The sequence below is a fragment of the Typopeltis vanoorti genome, chromosome 15 (assembly GCF_054136105.1).
Source record: "Typopeltis vanoorti isolate ZY-2024b chromosome 15, IOZ_Tvanoo_1.0, whole genome shotgun sequence".
Lineage (NCBI taxonomy): Eukaryota > Metazoa > Arthropoda > Arachnida > Uropygi > Thelyphonidae > Typopeltis > Typopeltis vanoorti.
In genome coordinates, this window is record NC_143563.1 from 120,625,460 (window position 1) to 120,644,981 (window position 19,522).

Here is a 19,522-nt window from a genome sequence, read left to right on the forward strand (position 1 = left end):
TGAAATATATAATTGGTAGCATAGACAAGTGAAAAAACTTCCATCAACTTATCTCTAATCCAGAGAATTTTAATAATAAGGTATGACACCTTTTGGCAACTGGTATAGGTAAATATGACTACTCCATTACTTTCACCTTAGTATTACCACCTCTAGGTCTGGCTCCCACTGATGAGACCTCAATAAATGTCGAAACCGGTCTGGGTAGTGATCCTTCCCATAACGCATAGCATTATACATGTCTGCAAGGAGATGTGCTTTGCATTATGGGAGATACTAAGGCAAGTGATGAGAACTTATACCACGAGTTGCCCCCAGCCAAACCAAGCTTTGTTTGCTTACACTTGGATAAAGGATTAAACCAAATATATAATTGGTAGCGTAGTCAAGTGAAAAAAACTTCCATCGTACAGTCCTCATTCCAAAACCTAATAGAGATCATACCTTAATCAACAGCTGGAGGCCTATTTCTTTATCTAATACTGACTGCAAGATATTTTTATGCATTAACAATAACAGGCCCAAAGTTATATATCTGGGCCTGTTATTGTTATAAAGGACCTCAATTCTACAGGTTAAGCAGTAGAATTTAATCTGTTTCTGTTATGTGATCTATTCCTCCTAGTTATATGAAAAAGCAGCCAATGGCAATGCTACTGGCGGATCTTATTCAAGCATTTGATAATGTCTGGCATCCCTTTCTGTTCCACATCCTCTAGCAAAGTAGTGTGAGCAAAAGGCTGTTATCCATTATTAAAGGAGCCTATGCCAATAAAGCTAGCTGTCTCCTAGTTTAAGGTTTCCTATCAGACATGGTTAAAATTCAAAAAGGAATCAAGCAAAGTTGGCTCTTAGTCCGTTGAATTGGTTCTTCATTCCATCTTGCAGTAAGTCAACTATACATGTGCCATGCATGAGATAACAGTTCCCTCAACTATAAGAAGGTATTAATATATGCTGATGATGTAGTAAGCACTTTGAGGGATAAAGGTTCCATATGAATCTTTTTTTGGTACTTTGGAAAAATTGAACAAAATCAGTGGATTAACTGGCAATGCTGACAAGACAAAAATAAATCTTTTTGGAAAGTGGGATCTCAGATGCATTCCTTTTGAATTAGTCCAAAGGGAATGGAATGCAATATTACCACAGTTCAAGAACTTATTCACAAAAACATTGAAAACTCAGAAATCTGGAAAATTAGGCACTTTTCTTTTCTTCTAAAGCCTCACTACTTAAAAACCCATCATCTTCTCTCAGTTGTACATAATAAATATTAGAGATTACAGAAGCTGAAGAAAAGTAATTATATAGTAGACCCGTGCAATTTTTTTTGGTCCAGCCTATACCAAGAAGTTAAAAAAGAATTTCTTCAAACTATCAAAGAAGCCTCCATGCTTCTTTAATAGTTTGAAGAAATTCTTCCAGCATTAACATTCTACTGTTTAAATAATACAGCTTCAGAAATCCATAAAATATTGCAGAACAAACCACACATGTGCATATTTTTCTGGTACTACCTGGATTTTCATTTACTGCTATTTTGAGAAAATGATTGTATAATGTATACTACAACATTCTGTTGCTTAACTTGATTGCTACAACATTCTGGCATTGATTTTCTTTCTATTAATAAAAGCAAAACTTAGTATTAAAAAAATTTTCACCTCTTTCACCACAAACTTCCACAGTTGAGTACTGACAATAACACTTTGTTTGGTTCATAACTTACTGAAGTTCCAAGTATACCTTCCAGAAGTTACTTGGTTACCTTCCAGTAAATGCCATCAGAATGTTATTATTATTATTATTATTATGTGACACCCCCAGGGAGTACAAAGACTCATTGAGGGAGAGTGTGACAACAGCATCGAACGATTGAACCCCTTCCAACTACTAATCGCACTCAATCTTGCTTAACTTTTTGAGTGAGCCATTAGTAGCAGAGGCTCTAACAATCAACCAACCTTTGCAAGTCCAGATGGAGGTGCTTTAACATTGGAGATTCAATCTGTGATGTTGCTACCGATTGGAAACAGTAGAACATGCATTCTATAGCTGCTTTCTTTGCCCTGCGTATTTGGAACAGTTTATGTAATGTGTAATGCAATTCCATACTGCTTACAACAGAACGTTTTTTTTTTTTTTTGCAGTACCCTCCCACACTTGTCAGAAACAGGAAGAAAATTTTGATTTTTATAATTATTGAGTTAAAATACCATTTATGGAAAGTTAGGAAGAAATATAGATTTGAAAACTAGCAATAGGACATATAAATGTTTTATTGTATTATGGAAATTGTATTGCTCAGTCAGATGATTTATGTGTGGACAGACTTATGTGTTCGTCGAACGTGTTGTTTATTATTTAACGGTATAATAGAACACAGAAACTAAGTAAATAATTAATTTATTAACTTGATGCTGATATTTCGCTGGTATTATAACCAGCATCTTCAGAGCACATAAACACTGTTTGTCACAATACGCAAGACTAAAACAACATGGCGTACTTAAACAAAATTGTAGCAGCAACACAAAGACTAAAGTCCTGATTTTGGCGCCCTCTATCTGGAAGAAAAAAAAAAAAAAAAAAAAAAACCCAACTATCATATATTACTAGAGTCCTAGAAAAGTGCTAGTTTTTTCTTAATATGACTGTCTCCCAGATCTTCGGCAAGTTAATACAGCCATATTTGTTGAGATTTGGAGTGTGTTTTAGGGCTTCTGTCGCCTCTAAGAACAATCTTTCTGATTTATACGGGTTTCTGTGTAGTACTTTTGTGTTTTTTCAGTTGATCCTGTGTGCAGGGGTATCCAGAGCATGGTCTGCTAGGCCCGACTTCCCATAATGATAATTCCGGACGTATCGTTTATGTTCGCTGATGCGGATATTCACAGTTCTTCCTGTTTGACTGTAGTAGGCTTGATTGCATGAGCAGGGTACTTGGTAGACTCCTGGATGTGATAAAGGAGGAATGCTGTCCTTGGGTGAGCGGATGAGGGTGGCTAATTTGCTACATGGTCTGAATGTAGTGCGTAGTTTATGTTTATTGAGAATTCTTGAGATCTTTTCGGATGTGCCTTTAATGTAAGGGATGGTGACTGTTTTGTTGTAGTTCTCTGTGGTGGATGGTGGGAGGGGTTTCTTAGGAGTGTTTAGTATTTTGTTTATTTTTTGTGGATTGTAGCCGTTGGCCAAGAAGGTGTGGCGTAAGTGAGTCAGTTCAGCAGTAAGAGCCTTGTCATTGGAACAGATTGCTCTCGCTCTATGGGTTAGCGTTTTTAATATGCCATATTGTTGAGAAGGATGATGGTGTGATTGTTTGTGTAAGTATCTGCCTGTATGTGTGGGTTTTCTAAAAACTGAAAATGATAAGGAACCATCTGGGAGCCATGTGATGAGTGTATCCAGGAAGGGCAGACAGTTGTTGGCTTCCAGTTCCATAGTAAAGTGGATTTTTGGATGTTGGCTATTTGGATGTTGGCCATTGAAAACATTCTTAGCACATTTAAATTGCGGTTAAAAAATTCTTTGTAAAAGAAGGTTTAACGGCAAAAGAAACTCATTCGAAGATCATAAAAGTTTATTATTATTATTACGGGCAACTCCAAGGAAGCGATAGACTCATCGAGGGAGACCCTAAATATCATATCAAGAATAACTATTCAACATTCACACAGTATCTATCATACCTCACCTTGAACTCATTCACAGTTATGGAACCCACAACAGACTCTGGATGCTTATTCCACTCATTCACCTCCTCAAAGTAAAAAACCTAGCTCTAACCCCCTTGCTAACCACACTCTTGCCCAGCTTCCATGTATGGTCCCTAGTCCTCCCACCATCAGTCCTATTCTGAAAAATATCTTCTGAATTAATCTTATAGAAACCCTTCAATAATTTGAATGTCTCAATCATATCACCCCTTTTCCGCCTATCAACCAATTTCTGCAACCCACAAATCTTCAACCTTTTCTCATAAGGTTCATTCCACAGACCTGCTGTCATCTTGGTCACTCGTCTCTGGATCCTCTCAACCACCTCCCCATCAAGAAGAAACTCTGGCACCCATATCTGGGCACCCATAGATGGGGGTTTTAATCAAGGTTCAATACAGAGGAACAATAACCCGTTTGTCTCTGCTTGTTAAAGTATTTTTCAGCAACCAAGTGATTTGATGAGCTGATTTAGCCACTTTTGCGATGTGCCCCCTAAACGTCAACTCCAAAGACACGTGCACACAAGTACTAATAACAGCAAAATAAATAACATTTGCTGTTATTAGTACTTGTGTGCACGTGTCTTTGTAGTAAGTTCCCAAGAAGATGGCAACGTGACATTCGCCGAAATATCGGAAAGTATATATTAAAGTTTATTTAATCTATATTTCTAGTATACGCTGTCAATTCCTTAAATATTAGTTATCATGTTTAACCAGCGTATAAGCCTCTCAACAAGAATAAACTTCAACTCCCTATCCACCAACATTCCCAAATCCCTGGTCTCGTCAATCTCCTGGAGTACAGTTCCACCAACGTGATATACTGCTGCTGATCTTTTCACCCCAAAATGCATAACCTTACACTTTGCCACATTAAATTGACATCCATTCTCCTTTGCCCAGTCCTCCAAACTATCCAAATCATCCTGCAAAATTTTGACATCCTATACACTCACTATTGCTCTACCCAACTTTGCATCATCAACAAACAAATGAACAGTTCCTGTCAGATCCTTTCCTATATCATTAATGAACAAATTAAACAGTAGTGGTCCAAGAACAGAACCCTGCAGCACACCACTAGTCACAGGCCATCTTTTGGACTATACTGCTGAATAAACCACTGTCTGATATCTCTCCATCAACTACCCTCCTACCCATCTCACCAACCCTATATCCATACCCATATGCTGCAGTTTACTGATTAGAATTCCATGTGGTATCCTGTCAAAGCCTTAGCAAGGTCCAGAAGAATCGCTGTAAACCCATTACCCTTATCCAGTTCAGCCGTCATTGTGTTATAAAACTTGAGCAAGTTACTGAAGCATGATCTACCCTTCACAAAACCATGCTGTCCCCCATACACCATCTCATTTTCATCAATCCAATCCTGTATTTTCCTCTTGACTATTTTCTCCAAGACCTTGACAGCAATTCCTGATATGCTGATCGGTCGGTAATTTAAAACTGCAGTCTTGGAACCACCTTTATGCAGTGGAACTATTTTCCCCTCTTTCCACCCCCTTGGGACTAACCCAGACCCAAGACTCAAATTAAACAAAATGGTCAAGGGCACTGACAATTCTTTAGCCGCTTCACATATGACATGAGCTGGTATACCATCCAATCCCACAGATGTATTGGCATTGAGGTTTTGTAATAGATTATTCACCTCCACATCATTCACCACAATTCCCGTATAAGCTATTGGTTCATTCATTCCTGCGTCACCACCTGGATGATATATTCTTGCAAAGTGCTCGCTCTGTAATTCCACTATATCAACTGATTCGGTTACCTCTCTACCATCGGCATTCTTTAACATCATTCTGCCATATACATTTTTCTTTTATTTGCAACATATTGAAAAAAACTGTTTAGGATTCTCTTTAGCCTGCATGGCTAATGTTCTTTCATAATCCGCTTTCGCTTTTCTTACCACACTCGTTACCCTTCTGGCCTGCGCTTTATACCGTTCATGTGCCTGCTGGTCACCTTTCTCCTTAAATTCCCTCCACAGTTGTTTCTTTTTTTGCAGCTCAAGCTTAATGGTGTTATTCATCGATTTAACCCCAACTTGATTTATTATTTGGACTCTATATATACAGTCCTGGGGGGGACCTCACCCTTACCAAGCGCATCCCTCAGATGACGGATGAGGGAAGCCCAAGCGGGCAGCTCCAAATAACGAATAAGGAGCTGTGGACCAAAGGCACACTTCAGAACCATGGTCAGGAGACCATGCTGTAGACCACTGTAAAGATGCCAGCAAGTAGAAGAAAAAAAAGGCCCCCAGTCCTGCACGGCTCTCTGCAATCCCACCAAGGTGGTGGTGAGAAATCTGCAAGAGCGGGGGGTGCTAAGAATCTCGCAGAGGAAGGTAGACAACCATCTGGAAATCTGACCATATTCATTGGTTCCTTCAACACTCGAACTCTGTCTTCCGACTCCCATATTAATTTCTTGCTTCAAGAACTGCAGTAAAGTTTAATGTCCTTGCTATTTGTGAAACCAGAAGAAGCTCTGAATTAACAGCAAAATGGAACAATGGCAACCAAATTTTCCTGGGAGCTTCAGATAATGCTACAAGGGCTGGAGCAGTTGGCTTTATAATAAATGAAAAGCTAACTAAGAGTATTATTTCTTGCACAATCCATTCTGAATATCTAGGAACACTAAAAATAAAACTTGGAGAATCCATAACAATTAAAATAATAGTAGCCTATGCACCCACCTCAACAGCTGACAAAGAAGAAATAGGAAATTTTTATGAACATCTACGAGAAACATTACTGAAAAAAACAACATACACAATAGTGTGTGGAGATTTCAACGCAAAGAATGGTACAGGATGTATTGAAGAAAAATACATTGGACCATGGGGGAAAGGGGAAAGAAATGAACGAGGTAAACTGGCAGAATTTGTAGAAGCAGAAAGGCTCTACATTATGAATAGTTTCTTTAAAAAGAGAACTGGAAAAAGATGGACTTGGCAATCTCCAAATGGAGAGACAAGAAATGAAATTGATTTCATCCTAACAGATTGCAAAAGAATAATAAACAATGTTGAAGTCATGGGAAAACCTACTGCGACATTCATTCAGACCACTGTCCAATAAGAGCCACCCTCAAAATACACAAAAAAAAAAAATGAAGAATGCATACAAGCACAGTCCAACCATAAAAAACACTCAAAACAGATAAACCCAGAAGAATTTAGAAAAAATGTGGAAGAAACCGACTGGAAATTAAAAAATGACATCGATGAAGTTGAACAAACTTTAACAATCAATTAATGAACTGCAAAGAAAGAACCTCATATGACCTTCCTCCTAAGACCAGGGAATGCCTATCAGCAAGAACAATAGAACTATTGAAGAAAAGAAGAATACTGAAAGATACAAGAAAAGACCATTTAGAATATAAAATTATTTGTAAACAACTGATGCAGAATATCAGACGACAATAACATATATAGAACAACAAAATTGGCAGAAGCAGCTAGGCTCCACAGTAGCCTAAAAAAAGTAGAAAAAGAAATAAATCTAAAGCAACTGCTACCGTCAGCCTTCACAGACAATCAAGGAAGCAGACACGCAAATAGAGGTGAAATGGAGAAAATAGTAAAATTGTTTTATGAGAACCTTTACTCATTGAAAGAAGTAATCACAGCTCCAGTACCAGACAAAAATTTGTAAATACCATCTCTCCTACCTGAAGAAGTAAAAATGGCTATCCACCATATGAAAAATGATCGATCACCAGGAATTGACGGTATAAAATCTGGTGAATTAAAAATGGGTAGACAAACACTCTTTAAAGCTTTAGCAGAAAGGTTTACCCGATATATATATACAATTAAGGAAAGTACCTACTGAATGGAAAACATGAAAGACCATAATTCTGCATAAAAAAGGTAATAAACAAGACATCAGTAACTACAGACCCATCTGTCTATTAGCACACACATATAAAATATTCACCCGAGTCATCCTAAACCGAATACAAACCTCCATCAACGAAAACAGCTGCAAAGAACAGGCTCGTTTCAAAAAAGGCTTTTCAACAATAGATCACATTCAAACTATTACTCACCTAACAGAAAGATGCAGAGAATACCAGATCCCACTTTGTCTTCTTTTTATATATTTTAAAAAGGCATTTGACACTGTTGAGCATAACGCAGTATTCCAAGCTTTAATAGAACAAGGCGTAGAAAAAGCATACATTCAACTCTTTGTAGATATCTTTTATATCTACAAAGAAGGCACAACAAATATCACCCTTTTCAATTATCCGATTAAAATTAACTTAAGTAGAGGAGTACGTCAGGGTGATGTCTTATCACCTAATCTCTTCACATCTACTCTGGACAGCATCATCCGAAAAACTGACATGAAAGATGGAATAAACACTAATGGTGAAATGTTAAATATCCTATTATTCACTGATGATGTGGTATTAATATCTCACTCACCCAAACTCTTAAAATCAGTGCTGAATAACATAAGCCAAAACTGCCAAAAATTGGACTGGAAATACACCCGGACAAAACAAGATGGATGAAAAACAAATACTGTAAAGATCATACAATCACTCTAGGATCTCACACCATTGAAAAAGTTGAAGAATACATCTATCTCGGCCAGTCCATAAAAATAAATAACGATATATCAAATGAAATAGCAATTACCAACCAAAAATAGATATAGAAATAAGAGCCAATCTTTTCAATAGTCACATCTTAAGCATTAACTTATGGCAGTAAAACATGGAACACAACTTTAAAAGAAGAACAAAACTTAATAACAACTCAACGTGCAATAGAAAGAAGAATATGCAATATAAACAAAATATACCACGTAAGACACACAGAAATCAGGAAGAAGTCTGGACTCATGGACATAATAAAAGCAATCTACAACAGCAAAAGAAGATGGGCAGGACATCTTGCCAGAATGAGAGACAACAGATGGACAGTCAGAGTTACAAACTGGTATCCGAGAGATACCAAAAGAAAACCTGGAAAACCAGCCATAAGGTGGGAAGACCCAATGATTAAGAAAATAGGAATAGGAAGAAAATGGAGAAGAAAGGCCCAAGACAGGAAGCTGGACTCTTTACGATCTGCAGTCATGGAGAAATCCTGACTGAAATCACAGGTCCATCAAGGTAATCAAGGTAAAATATATACAGTTAGCCATTGCTTCCTGCAAACACTTCTTAACTGCCTCCCATGCACTATCAACATCCAGCCCTTGCAGTTTTACATGCCATGGCACTGAACCAATCAAACGCCTAAGCTTGTCATACTTACCAGCCCGATAATTCCACATGTACCCTGTCTTAATTGTAAATTCCACACCTTTAGCCACCTCCTAAGTCAAGACCCTATGATCACTCTCACCAATTGGTGGAAACGTGGTCATATTCATTACAGCCAAATTCTCAGATGTAATTACTAGGTCAAGCACTCTCTGATCCCTAGTATTTTCCATTACATGCTGTCACAGATAGTTATCCCTTAATAACCACATAAAATCCAATTCCTTCCTCCCATGTGTCCTCTCCTCCTTCTAATCAATGTTACCATAGTTGAAATCTCCCATAATAATTACCCTCCTTTCACTCATTTCTTCTATTTGCTTATGCATACTACCTCCACCATGTATTCCACTACCTGGTCTATAGAGCAGCACCCAACTGTATATTTTGTTCTGCTAGTTCCAATCTCACACCAAATAGCCTCAAATGTGCTCTTTTCTCTATTCTGCAGTTCCACTTCTATTCTCCTTGGCTGCAGCTCATCAGCTATCATCAATAACACTCCTCACACTCATTTTATTCTCCCTGTCACTCCTGAACACACCATTCCCCTCACATTCAATCTCACTAGCTATATCATCTTCTGTCAAACATGTTTCAGTAATACCAATAACCTGTGGCCAGAAAGAGCTAACCAAGGTCAAAAATTCTTCCTTCTTGTTCCTAATACTTCTGGCATTAGTATACATGAATTTCAGAAGCCCATTTGTCCCATCCCTATTTTGATGCATTATACTAACTATCCCATTCTGATTTGTTGTCCTTCGTACTCGCTAGGGCATATTACACACATTCATACACTCTATTGTCTCCCTAAAGTCTGCATATCTACCCCCCCCCCCTAGTAACTCTAGTTTCCCTGATTCTGCACATCCACTTCCACTTCATTCAACAACACCTTTTCAAGTCTCCGTATACCAAATCCATTCAAATGTAAACCATACATCTTATATAAATCCTTTCCCCCTTCGAACTCATTCCACACATCCACAAATTCCACACCTCCACTCCTGCATAATCTGCGCATAGTCATTAGCAATTTTGACCCTCCTTCTATACTCTTCACTGTCATACCACGGCAACAGACTCACCAACCCAACTCTCTCACACTTCTTTTTTGCTACCTCAAGTAATTCCTTCAAATCCTCTCTCATAGCCATTTTGTCTCCTTTCAAGTTATTCATTCCTGCTACTACTATCAATTCTTTCACCCTCTGCTCTTGCATTCTATTTGACTCGCTTACGTCCTTAAAGTTCGCACCAGGTTGGTACGATTTTGTAAAACTCTCATCTATCAAACCTCTTACTAAAGAATCTCCATACAACATTCGCTCTTTCATTTTGTTTACACTCACTATCATACTCTTATTTTTCTTATCATACTTTTGCCGTTTATTAGTTGGTACGTACGGTAAAGATTTTTGCCAACGCTCCAGCTGCCGATTTTCCCTATGTATCGCTCTGCGTAACCGTGCAATCTCACTCAGTGCATCTGTCTCATCATTTTTATTATCTGTTAATTCATTCATTCGTTCTGTATTTTTTCCTTCATTCTCCCTTTCAACGTCACTCTCACAGCTATCTGGTACTACCTCGCATATCACTATTTTCTACATTCCTAATTTCAACAACGATATCACTCTCACGACCTGAAACACACTTTAAATCCTCACATTCCTTACACTTTCTGCACACATTCACTCCACTATCATTGTCTAACCAGACTCCAACTGCTCTATGGCCACTCTTCTCCTTCGTTTCGACAATTAAGAAATGGGCTGCCGAGTTTAAACATTGCTGTACCAGCATTGAAGATAATCTGTTACGTCCTCACTTCTTATATTTCTTCTTCCTATTTTATTTATAATATTAACCTCGTGTCTACATCGTTAAGAATTCCTTAATTCAACACTTTCTGTTGGAACCTTAATTGTACTTCATTAACTCTTTAATTTATGCAGTCTCAACATTTACTTTGGGCCATTAAGAAGACAAAGAGATTCCTGATGAACAATGGCAATTCCTTTGTTTCAGTGCTGGTGCTCTCTTCGGATTCATGGAAAATTTATATTATACTGCGCCACCCCGAATCCTAGACTTTTGAACTATGAAAATTCAAAGAACCAGAACTTAGCATAGCACACTATCCCTAATTTCTTATACTATATGAAATAGTTCAAATCTCATCTATCTATAAATTAGTTTGCAGTCGTAGCCTCCCCTATAAATTACTTCCCGCCGTGGTTCGATTATTTATGAGCGATGCAATAGAAATTGATATCAGGCAAGTCAACTATTGAATCTAAAGAAAAACATTTAATTACACTCTAGTCGGATTACATATCATGAATAAACTTTGGCACATGTTAGCTTCAATATTAATATCAATGAAAAAACATAATTATCTAACCCTTCTTACTCTCTCTTAGCATATACAAGTATCAGTTTAGTTAAAATATTCTATCAAAGGTAAATCATGAGCTTAAACTCCACAATACTAAAGGGTATACATTCATAGATATTAAAATTAACCCTAATTTCTTCATTCATGTTTCAGAGTTACACTGCCCTCTTAAACTATATCTCTAAAGTCCTTGCATAAAATTCACAACCTTCTAAACTTAATGTCCAACTAATAATCACAGTCTTTCTTTCTTTATACATTCACTAAACAGATTAAAGTTTCTACTTTACCAATCGTTGGGGAACCATTAGAACATCATACATATCTTGATATAACATCATCTCCAGGTCCACTTTTCGTTCTGCTTGGTCTGCATTACCCCACTCAATGGTCTGGACTGGATATATCTCCGGCAACGAAGACACGTGCTCGCCGTTCACTGATCATCAGACTCGGCAAGGCATAGCTGTCTCTGCGGTAAACAGGAACTCAGCTTCGCTGGGCAAATTCTTAACCGGCGATTTCCCAAGGATTCCTCGTCATTCTCCCACGATCTCTGCTTTGATGATCCCTCCAAGGAACGGGGATGAACATCGGCAAGCGAAGAGGATGACAAAAGGAAAAGGCCAGCAAAAAGCACTGAGCTTCACTTTTTAAATTCCGCGCCAACACTTCCTTACTACGTCATTAAATTTCTCCCTCTTTCCTCACGCCACCTTACATCTCCCAGCACCTAGCTCCACAATCTCCCCTAGCATGTTCTCCTTCCACAGTGCACGTGTACTTGGCGTTCGTGTTTTGCTACTGGCTATCGGTACTTAATCCGATTAGCCTTCTCTCAGTAATATACAAGTATTTATACAAATTTAGCAAAGTTTAAACAATGGACTATTCCCAGTAAATACATTACAACACTATGGACAAATAAAAGGATTCTAAAATTATTAACGTTTCTGGTAATTTACAAGCAATTTTATCTGCCTGATATATCAGTATATGCCAAAATGTAAGATGCATGTTAAGTTCTGAAGAAAATATCAATTAATACAGTTTCAGTTTCATTCAGAACTTAACAGATCCAAGTGAAGCACATCCAAAAAGTGTAAAAACACCAGAAATCATTAATCAAGTGCAAGATGTGTATTGGATAATGTAACATTCAGCAAAAGCACTGTATTTGATGGTGGTGTGTGTGTTGGGGGGGTAGACTCAGCTCATTGATCTCTTGAAGGGAAATGACAGTCTTCAAAAGCAGAATAGAGATGTTGATTTGACCTCACTGGCAATCATACTGTTATAAGAATGGTTTTACACTAAGTTATCAAGTAAATTATCAGACAAGAAATTATATAGCATCCTTCTCAGGATGCTATATAATTTCTTGAGTATAATCATCATTATCAAATTCCCGACATGTACCCTCAAGGGGTGCACATGATATGATAGAACTATATGAAATATTTACATCATTACTAACTTCCTATCTACAATTTTCCTTCAAATCAATCGCTTACCTATCAAGACTCTAACATTATCAGAACTTATATTTCTATCTTCTAAGGCACTTTTTACTGTATCAATCCACTTATATCTTGGTCTTCCTCTGGGTCTTTTTCCTGCCAACCTGGCAGACAATAGTTTTGCTAATCTTTCCTCTCCCATCCTGTTTAAGTGCCCAAGAATGTGTAACACATCCCATCCAAGAATGTGTTAGCAGAGCTAACACATTCTTGGATACTAACTATGTCAAGTTATTTTCTAATATCCTCGTTTTTAATATGATATTGCCATTGATTCCATCTGTTCACACCCCCTAATCTTTCTCAGGACTCTGATAACCATGGTCTCTATTCTTTGGTCAAGTGTTTTACTTCTAACCCTGCTCTCAGTTGCATAAGTTAAAATTGGTTTGAACACTGTCTTGTATACAGCTAATTTAGTGTTTTGACTAATTTCTCTCTTATTTCATACAAATCCATTTCAGTGACTTCCTACCATACCAGCTTTGTTGATTCTGTTGTCTACTTACATATTTAATTTACCATCTTCACTAAAAATCATGCCCAAGTAGCTAAAATGTTTTACTTATTCTACAGGTTCTCCATTCACAATCAGCTAATATTTTCAATGCTTCTGCCTATTTTCATAGTCTTTGTCTTATTATTGCTGAACTTCATGCCATATCTATTACAACAGTAATTCAATTTAGTCAGGGAATCTTACAGACTTTTAGTGGATATATTTAGAAGTACAACATTATCTCCTTAAAGCATAGAGATGACATTAACATCTACAATTTTAAAATCAGGTTTGCTACCACTTTCGTTCATAATGTTATCCATATAGATAATGAAACAGCGAGGATAATGTATATCCTTGTCTGACACCAGAATTAACATTAAGCCCATGCTTCCTTCAATTCGAACTGCTGACTCACAACTTAAATAAAGACTAAATATTGCTATAATGCGCCACTTGTCATATGCCTTTTCTAGATCTATCCTAATTTAAGCTCCCATGTAGACCTACACTTTTTACCATGTAGGCATTCGGAACCAAAATCCTACAGAATAGGTGAGTTACTCTTTATTCCTGGAGGTATCCTATGACTGTAGCCAGTGGGTTCAACGGGGCCGGTTTGCCTGCTGGGGGAAACCCTGCTGTTCACGCCCAAGACCAGCTAACTTGACTATGGCTGAGGAAGATCCCAGAGCTCCTCATGTAGTCGAAGGAAATCGAGCCTAGGACATTCCTTCCCCAGGCATATGGTTGCGAAGCGCATAGCCACTAGGCTAACCACGCGAACTTTCTAGAGCTACAAAACTTAAATACTGATCTTTATGATATTCCCATGATTTCTCAACTATTTGTCATAAAGTGAAAATCTGATCCTGACAGCCTCTATTTGGCATGAATACAGGTTGCTCTTCACGAAGCTTCCCTTCCACAATCATTCCGAACCGTTTCTCAAGTATACTTGCATAGAGCCTCTGCTACTAATAGCTCAAGAAAAAAGTTAAGCAAGTTTGAGCACGGTTAGTAGTTGAAAGGGTAAAATAGTTCGATGTTGTTGCTACGCTCTCCCTCGATGAGTCTTTGGACTCCCTGGAGGTGTCACATAATAATAATAATATCTTACCAGGAACACTCAGTAGAGAAATACCTCTGTAATTCTCACATTCAGTTTCATTTTTCTTTTTATATATGGGTACTATGAGAGCTCTACTCCAATCATCTGAAAATCATCCCTCTGTCCAGGCCTTCTGAACTATACAGTGCAGCCACTGTAAGACTTTTATACCTCCATACTTGAGCATTTCTGGTCGAATATCATCTACTCCAGCTGTCTTTCCACATTTCAAGCCTTTGATAGCTTTTTCTACTTCAAGTATGGATATGTATTCCTGACTGCATGGCTGGTCAGTATCATTGTGCTGTCATCACTGCTTGTTTCATTCAGCAGTTTTTCAAAGTAATTACTCCATACATCAAGGATATCTTTTTCTGCACCTTTATCATCTCTAATTCCTTTTACAGGACTCTTTCCTCCATTTCTTAGCTTCTTCAACACCCTCCAGAATATCTTGCCACCTTCTTGATATTTATTTTCTATGTTCTTAACCAAGTCTTCCCATGAGTTTTGTTTAGCTACTTTTACACAATGTTTAGCTTTCTTACATTTGTCTCTGTATTCTCTAAGAGCATAAGCTAACTTATTTGTCATTAACTTTTGATATGATTTTTTATTTTCTTTCACTGCCTCTTTAACTTCCTGTGTCCGCCAGGGAGTTCTGATTTTTTTATCCTTGCACACAACCTCACCACATGCCTCTCTGGCAGAATCAATCAATGTTTTCTTCAGAGTTTGCCAATGAATCTCCAAGGTTTGATTCCTGTTCTCAAACTCTTTCATTTTTTCTTCAATAATCTTTGTGTATTTTAGTCTACAGTTCACATCTGAGAGTTGCTCAACTTTTATTCGCTTTAAAACTTTCTTACATGTTATTCTTTTCAATATGAAATTCAATTTTATCCTGTTCAAGACTAAATAGTGATCACTTCCAATTTCAAATCCTCTGTACACTCTGGTGTCCTGCACCAGGGAGAAAACATCACTATCAACAATAACATAGTCAATGAGACTTTTCTTATTAGTTGCCTGTTCTCTCCATTTGAATTTGTGGACATTTTTATGTTGGAACATTGTGTTAGTAATAACCAATCCATGTCCTGAGCAGAAATCCAACAGCTATTTGCCATTATTATTAGCTTTGCTCTTTTCTCCAAATTTTCCCAAAACATTTTTGTATGACTGACAATCATTTCCTACTCTGCTATTTAGATCCCCAACTTTTCCTTTTTCATTGTGTCAGTTATTTTCTCTAAAGCCTCAAAAAATTCCTCCACTTCTACCTTAGTAGAACCTTCTGTTGGACCATAAGCACAAATAAGTCTCATTGTCCATTTCCCCATTCTGATATTTGCCCACATCACTCTACCATTTGCCTGCAGTTGAAGAAGATCCTAGTATTTAATGTTGTATAGATAAATAGGTTGAATAGATAAATGGTACATTAACTGCATGTTTTTATTAAAATAAGTTTAACAATACAGAATGTCTAAATGTAATATTCACCAACAAAGCACTGTATTTGGTGGTTGTGTGGAAGAATCAGCTCACTGATCTGTTGAAGGGAAATGACAGTCTTCAAAAGCAGAATAGAGATGTTGATTTGGCCTCACTGGCATTCATACTGTTATAAGAATGGTTTTACACTTAGTTATCAAGTAAATTATTAGACAAGAAATTATATAGCATCCTTCTCAGGATGCTATATAATTTCTTGTTGAGTATATAATTTCTTATACTCAAGTGTAAGCACACACAAAGTCTGCATGTGAAATACCTTCACAACTAGGCTACGTGTATTAGAGGCTGCTGACTTCACATCAATTGCTTTAGTAATGAAGACATTCTACATACAGCCAAACATGCAAGACCCAACGCCTCATCCATTTCAAAGTACAGTGATAATGGCACTGCCACAGGTCAGCAGCACAAATCAGTAATAAGTCAGGAGGCTTTCTCATCAGGTGGTGCATAATCATGCTGCCACATACTCTGTCAGGCTGTGCCTGGGATAGCCAAGTAATTGTATGTGGGAGGCATATTGAGGCCACTTTATAGCAAGGAGACTGGTTGTTCTCTATATATATATAGGTGTCATGTGTCTTTGCTATATGATCTCTCTCTATCCTTTCATATAATCCAAAACCAAAATAAAAATTTGCAAACAACAGTGACACTGGCATCAAAATAGACATTTCTTAAAAACTAATCACAATAAATAAGCCAAACCAAGCACAATATACAAAAGAATCACTACCAAAAAACGCACTCTCACCTGCACTTTACCAATATCTGGGACACCAATATAAATGATGTACATTAACTTACATATTACAGACTTACAGGACCTCCTATTCTTGACAGAAACCCATATTGCAGACATATCAACCTCAGTCAACTTTCAATGCTCAACGTACACATTTCATGATTCCTTTCACCATTAGCATGCCACATGAGCCTTTCTGAGATCTGACAATGACAGCCAGATAATGACCAATTTAGAATTCACTGCTTCTGATCTCTTCCAGCTCAAGATTTTCTTGTCCCATTCTGTAACATTCATCTCTAAAAATAATGAAAACCACTCTAACCTTTTCACCATCCTATCCATGAAGTTTGATCTTCTGCAATTCAGCTATCCAAATATTGAAGTCATCTTCATAAGTAACCTTAATATCCACAACTCCAACTGGCTTCCCCTTTTCTAACACCACTGACCAAGATGGATATAATGCAAAAGTTTGTTATAAGTAATGATATAACAAAAAATCATACATCTACCTAATCAAATTCTTGATAAGCCTCTCCATTCTTCCACTACCCTTGATCCTTCCAAATACTCCTTAGAGGTCATCTTGCATACCAATTACTTGGATCACAATCTTGTTCAAGTTTCTTTCCACACAGAACAACCTCTCCCAACTTCATGTCCTCTTCCATTAAAAAGGTACCAAGTGTGATAATCTCTAGAACTTCCACTTTTTCTTTCAATGATCAGACTAGTGCTTCAATTTATATGCAAGTTCTATTGACTTCCACTTTTCTCTCTCTCTCTCTTATCCAGATGACACCACTTTTACAACTCCTTAAGATAAAGTCAATCTCTGGCTGACTCTTTTCCTCAATTCCCGCATAGATGCAAGGCAAATGCTTCCTGTGGTTTTTTGAGAAAAATACTTGAAAACTAAAGTACTCTGGTCTTGATAACCTCTCAACAATTGTATTCAAATGTTAAGCTCCAGAGTTAACAGTCATATAAAGTCTCAGCAATCCTGTATACTCAAGTGGCACTTATGCCAATGCAAGGAAGCAAGCAAATTTTCAACCTATTTTCAACCAGATTACTAAGCAAAGGAAGACAAAGTCTGCTATTCGACTACTGATCAATCGCAATCACCTTAATCTTCTCCAAAGTAATGGAGAAAGCGATCACCAATTCAGATCCATGGCTGACCTATTAGCATATCTCTTACATAACTGGAATATATCATCTCAAGGTAATTTCCCTCTTGAAGTTCCCAGGGCTCATAATCACGTTTGCCGTGAAGGATTACTAAGCAAATTGCCATTATTTACTCCCACCCTTAGTAATTGTATATCTCCAGTTACAGACAGTTGAACTGAAACTAGAGAGAGAGAGAGAGGGAGAGAGAGAGAGAGAAGGCTAACTACCCTCTGTAATTGGGTAGCCAGCCTTCTATCTAGTTGTTCAATGTATATAATGGATGAAATGCTCTCTCTCTCTTCATTACCAAAGCAGGAGTGGCTTGGGGCTATTTTCTATAATTTACCCTCTTTTCCTATATATAAATGACTTACTCTTCATCACCACCAAAGCTATCTACAGCTGTGCTCATGAAGTACACTCCATTCATTCTATTCAATCCACACTGGGTATTATTCAGGAGGCATCCCTAGAAGTGCCTTAAACACTGATTTCCATCCTGTCCTTCTTCAAGAAAACAAGGTTAACCTGGTCACCTTTAATATCACTAAAACACAATCTTCCCTATTCTCTCACAAAAGGAATCTCAGCTCCCCTTTCTTTGCTCTAAGTAATACAAAATTCACCAGACAGGATCAGATCTTTTTCATTTACCTGCAACCTCTGTTGGAATAAGCACATCACATCAATTAGCATCTTCTGCATCTAAAAAAAAGGTATTATTTTCTTCTCAGGATACTATTTTTCATGCCCACCTGCTAATTCTAACAACTCATGCTGTGCAAAGGAGAGTATTTTGTCAATCATCAGTCCATCAAGGGTAACCTCACCCTCTATGTCACAGATGTACTGTTTCTGATCTGTGTCTTTTACCCACTGAAGTTGACTGGCAACCATCATTCCTCCACTTTGTTAGGCTTATTAAGAGAAGTGCAGCAGCTGTCCAAACATCACTTTACAGTAGAACCTACAAATGCACTAAATCTGTTTTTCCTATTCCTCTTTTATTTAATCTAACTATTACCTTCTGGAACAGCGTTCTCATGAAGTGCTCCCAAACAACTATAAGTTCTTTCTCATTTCTCATCTGATGTATTCCACAGATAGTACTGATGGGCTATGAGTTCTTCTGTCTCTAGTGTATGGAACAAATATATAAAACTGTTGTTACAGATGGAAATCTTGATCATGCCCATTTACATCAACAGTTCCGACTTCCTTTGAACATCTAATTCTACTTACTTTCAAAGTTTTAAACCTTCAGTAAGTTAGGACACTAAAAAATAATATCAGTGATTAATAAAAAATTTCTTATAGATGTTAAGATTTGGCAAGAATTTTATAAAGAACTGTGCACAAGAAATTTAAAAAAGAATTATGTGAAAGAAATTTAAAAAAGAATTATGTGAAAAAAATTTGTAAAGAATTATATAAAGATGTGAAACATTTTTTAATAAATCAGTAGAGAAGCAAACCACAAAAATTTTTCAC

At 37.3% G+C, this 19,522-nt stretch overlaps 1 protein-coding gene across 5 annotated transcripts in view; it reads right to left on the reverse strand.

The window, feature by feature from the left end:
- Window positions 1-19,522, reverse strand: part of LOC150099108 (protein disulfide-isomerase A5) — a 953,872-nt gene that overhangs the window by 373,730 nt on the left and 560,620 nt on the right. The window lies entirely within an intron of this gene.